The sequence below is a fragment of the Gracilinanus agilis genome, chromosome 4 (genome assembly GCF_016433145.1).
Source record: "Gracilinanus agilis isolate LMUSP501 chromosome 4, AgileGrace, whole genome shotgun sequence".
Taxonomy (NCBI): domain Eukaryota; kingdom Metazoa; phylum Chordata; class Mammalia; order Didelphimorphia; family Didelphidae; genus Gracilinanus; species Gracilinanus agilis.
In genome coordinates, this window is record NC_058133.1 from 208,033,824 (window position 1) to 208,038,893 (window position 5,070).

Sequence of the window (5,070 nt, forward strand, 5' to 3'; positions counted from 1 at the left end):
GACCATGAGAGCTCTGAACCATCGAGGCTCTTGACCACCAGAGCTTACTCTCTCTCTGCTTACCTTATGCCAAAACTTTCTATGTCTGCATGTCTTTATTCTCACCTTATGTTCTCTTTCCACTAGTTTTTAACCCGCTACCCATTTTCACTCAGTCCTTGGTTCCTCTTTCTAAGTGTCCAATCCACTAGGAATCTTCGTAGAGCTGCTGGATGGCTTCAGTAGTTCATCACCAACAGTCCAATGAAATCTCTTGGCAATGTAATGATCTGGGACAATTCTGAAGGACTTATGACAGGGAAAACTATCCACCTCCAAAGAAAGAATTGTTGGTGTCGGATGGATGAGGATCAAAGCAGACTATCTTTCATATCAGTGTATTTATAGTTTTATTTTGGGGTTTGGGTTTTGTATGAGTGTGCTACTACATGATAATATATGTAACCCAGATCAGATTGCTTACCATCTCCAAGTAAGGGAAGGAAAGTTAGAGAGGGAGACAGTTTGGATTTTATAATTTCAGAAAACCTGTGTTGAAAATTATTATTACATAAAATAAAATATCTTTGAATTTAAACAATTTTAATTTTAAAAAAATGATTAATCCAGAGAAGCACAGAAAGATCTATATGAACCAATGCTGAGTGAAGTAAGCAAAGAAAACAATATACATGGTAACTACACCATTGTAAATGCAAAAATCAAAACTGAATGTAACAAATTTATAAAACTCAAGTTGGGCCGAAATGGCAAAATATGAGAAGACATCCCCTGTCCTTTTGTGGAGATACAGGAGTGGGGTGGTCCACAGATGTTACTCATTCCATATGTTTTTGGGCTTTCTTCAGTGCATCAATCAGTTGTACTGATTTATTTTTCTTTCTAAAAAATACTGATGAAGGAGACTGTTCTCTGGGAAGGAATTGTGGAATATTTGAGATAACTCTGGTAATGTTAAGATACAGAAAACATCAATAAAAAACATAAAAATAAATTAAAATATTTGTATTTGTAGAAAAAATACAGGGAAGCAATTTCTGAGCTCAACATTTTATTGTAGGAGCTGTAAATTACAAAATGTCAGGGTCCAGACCCATTCCAAATTTGCTAAAGATGCTGATATTTGAACCACCCAACCTTTTGAAGTCTATGCAAAAGAGCCAGATTATGCAAACTCCCTCCAGTAGGGAGAAGGGATCAGCTGAATGTTTCTGTGTGGGAAAACAGCCAAAGTTTCATCTTTTGAAAGGCTGCCTTCTTCAAGAAAGCAAAGTTTTCTTGGGGCCAATTACATCATCTCTGTTCCATATAAGGTAAAAAGCCAGGATCATTTTGTAGCTTCAAAGCCAATTGAGATGCGATGTCATAAATTTCTAGTTTTGGGACAGTGATGGGCGATTGGTGTGTCAAAATTCACCCAAAAAACAAGCGTAATTCCGGTGGTGTGTCACTTTGAGAAAAAAAAACATAATTTTGCAATATTTATAGTTTAAATAACAAAAATGTATAATTGTAACATATAACTATTTAATAAACCAAAAACTTACTTGCTTAGTGACTTCTTTGTTCATCTGTCAGTCGGTTTCTTTTGTTGGTCTTGATATTATTTAACTTGTGTGGGGTGCCATGAACTAAGATAAGTGAGGGGGAGGGGGAATTCTTTAACTAACCTGCCTATTAATGCAACCACATGTCATCGAAAATTACTACGCCTGTCAATGCTGATGTGTGTCATAGGTTCGCCATCAGGGTCTTAGGAGCATCCGGACACATTCCAGGATGCTGAAGGCATGTATACAACTTCCCTTCCCTAGGATATCTTGCCAAGGGATTTCAGAGAATTTTCTTTGTCATTTTACACACAACATGATTATTGATTACTGATTCTCTTACACAATTATTCAATCAAAAATTGGGATTTTCCCTTACTATTTAATCTGTGGTTACAATTTATCATTATAATACTGACCATCTAATAGAATTACATGTAGAGGATATAATTCCCAAAAGCCGTAAAACAATGAATATAAACTGTTTTAAACTGTTTAACTAGGTTATCTTTTTATATATTATCTTTCTTATAGAACCACTATGAGGAAAAGTGCTTTCTAAACTTTAAAATGCTATATAATTGTCAATTATTACTGTTGTCACAGTAGAGTAGTCCAGGTCTGATCAATGGCCATTGACTCAGTGCTCTATATTTCTTTGCTTATCCAAGGCAAAGCTTTATTTTTTGTGGCCATGGAGAAAGTATCAGACCATGGGCATTCCATTAGGTGCTACAGCTAAGTCCTTGGAGTGCACAAAAGGATGCTCAGTGTATATAATTAATCTTATAGCTGAATTGAGAAGATGCAGGATTAAATAGCATGGCAGAAAATTAAGAGACAAATAAGCATAATGCAGAATAGGGTGCTACTGGAACATTCCAGGGAAGGGTATAACAAATTAAATGGAAAATTAAGCAGTATACAGAATGAGTATTTTTTTATTGTTCTGCCTAGAGGCAGAAACGATTCCTATAGGAAAGATAATTTCCCATAGTACATCAAGTTAACAATGTCCAGTCTACTTATAGCCCCTCTTTTCAGTAATGTCAAGATTCAGAAGTATACCAGAAAGGGACAGACTTTCCAATTTCCACATACCACCCCTCCTTTTGTGCTTTTAGAACATAAGGGTTATCCTGAAATTCAAGACTTTCCTTATAATCAGTGAGGACGAGTAGGCTAATATCCTTCCTTATGGACAAGTGACACTTACAGGAGTCAAAGGTCATGATGTAGAACTCATTTATTTAGGAGAGATTAAAAGTTGTGGTTGCCTGGCACAAAGGTCTTTTCTCAATCATGACCAAAAGGACAAAGACAATGATACCCATATGGGTAAAGGACATAGTTATAATTCCCACGGTTCACCCTCCAATTTTAATGAAGCTAGCCAGCTATCCAATTAACAAAACATATGGCTCCTTGTTTGAGATTGTCATGTAATCTATTAACTATGTATATAGTTCATCTAATCTTTAAGGTTTCCTGGTTAGTTGATATAGAGGTTGCACCTTCTTTTTACTCCCCACTTGTACTAGCAAAGTTGAGACCTCAGGAAGTCCTCTATTTCTCTCTTCAGAATTTTAGGAATAAGTCTGAGGAGCTATCTTCCACTACTGTTACTCACAAGCCCCCATCTGTGCATTATTCCCAATATTAATCAACTGGTTAATATCAATTAGCTTTCATAAAAGAATGTTTTATAGCAAGACAATATAGCATGAAGAGAGATTGTAGAAACGTTGCCCAAACGAATTTGCTCGCATTCCATCTGTGAAGAGGATGGCCCTAAATGTCCAAGATATTCCTTCTCCTCACACCCTAAGGTGTGTATAATGTCCCTGAGGAGAGTGGCCTCAAATGTGTAGGACAGAGATATTGCAACACACATAGACAGAACGTATGGGGTGAAGGTATACCTCATGAAAGCCCTGGGAGACCATTTATTTTATTCCCTCAAAGTTTAATTCTGGGTATGGTGTTGCTAATGGAGAATGGAGAAGTTTTTCCCTTTTCCAATTGGGTTAGTTCCTTGTGGATGTAGTGAATCAGCTGATAGATCAGTCTACTTTTGGACTGGGTCAAGTAGATCTCTCCCCAAGGCTGGCTCCCTGATGGGCTTGGCTGCTGCTGCTACAATCCCTCTTGGTCCCTGCTATTGACTACAGTTGCTGAGGGAACCTCTGCTATCTCCTCCAACCTTTTGAGCCTTACGAGGTCATGATCTAGTCCATTCCATTTTTGGACCATTAAGTGAAGGGACCATTTATTCACTTAAGATCAGGAAAGGATAACCAAAGAAGAAACAGGTACCATGTATTCAGGAATGCATAGCAAACACGTGGGGAGATAAAATAACCTCAGACCCTCCCCCCACTCAGAGGCTTATGGCAACTTTCCCTTACCTAAAAATGAAGAGTGATGAAGAGGAAAGATTGTCACTTGAACCCTTTATAAGTCCACTTTGTTCCAGCTCAGCCTGCATTATTAGTTCTCAACCAACAAGAATATTCTTCATCATCCCACAGTAATAGCCCCTCAATTAGAATAAGGCTCCCAGTTGGAATTAGCCCCATCATGGTTGGAATAAGGCTCACGAAAATTCCATGATTGAATTGGATTGAAACCAGGCAGGCTCATGCTCCAAGGGCTAGGTATTCATGGGCCCGTCTTCCTATTACACTGGAAAAATAACAGATAGAGATTTGCTCATTTAACCTACTTTCCTACTGCCTTTTTGAATGAATGTGTGGGAGCCAACATCCAGTTTCTCCTATAATAGTTAGGTTTCTCATAGCTGTTTGTGCTAGGAGCACTATCCTGACCCTTTGCCCATGCAGGTGAATTAACTTGAGGCATACTTAATGCCTCCCTTTGTTGAATATCCTATGCCTGCTAAATAAAACTGTCGAATAACTTATGCATTTCTCATTTTATTCCAATATTGAACTTCAACTACCAGGGGACTGGCCTGAGCAAGACCCAGCCCTCCACACCATTTTATTTATTTTTTTTTTAAGAAAAAAAGATTGTGGTCTATTCTACTGATGTTTTTTTTCTGAAGGCAAAAAGCTTCTTGCTTTACTTGTAAAGAAGGAAGTACATGATAATATTTGATTTCTCTTTCATGGTACACCATGTCTGAACATTTTATTATTTTCAGCTGTCAAAATAAAATGCCTCTATAACAACAACATTGTCATCCTATCCCTTTGCTAACTGGGACATAATCTGTCTGCTGTGAAATCTACATTTCACAGATATAAAATAGAGAGGTTTCCCTTGTGTCTCTGCAAGGGCTCATGGTAACAGGCCCAGCAGTTAGTTTGGTTTAGGTCACTAACATTTTGGTAAATGAAAGTTACAAAAGAGTTATCAATCCTAGGTCCACCAATTTCCTCATCTTCAATTTTCTCATCTCTAAAATGGGAAGCTCTACAAGTCTGCCTATACTACTCCCCTTGGATGGCTTAAGGAAAAAATCTATAAAAGCAATGAAGATGAGCAGGGCAACTAG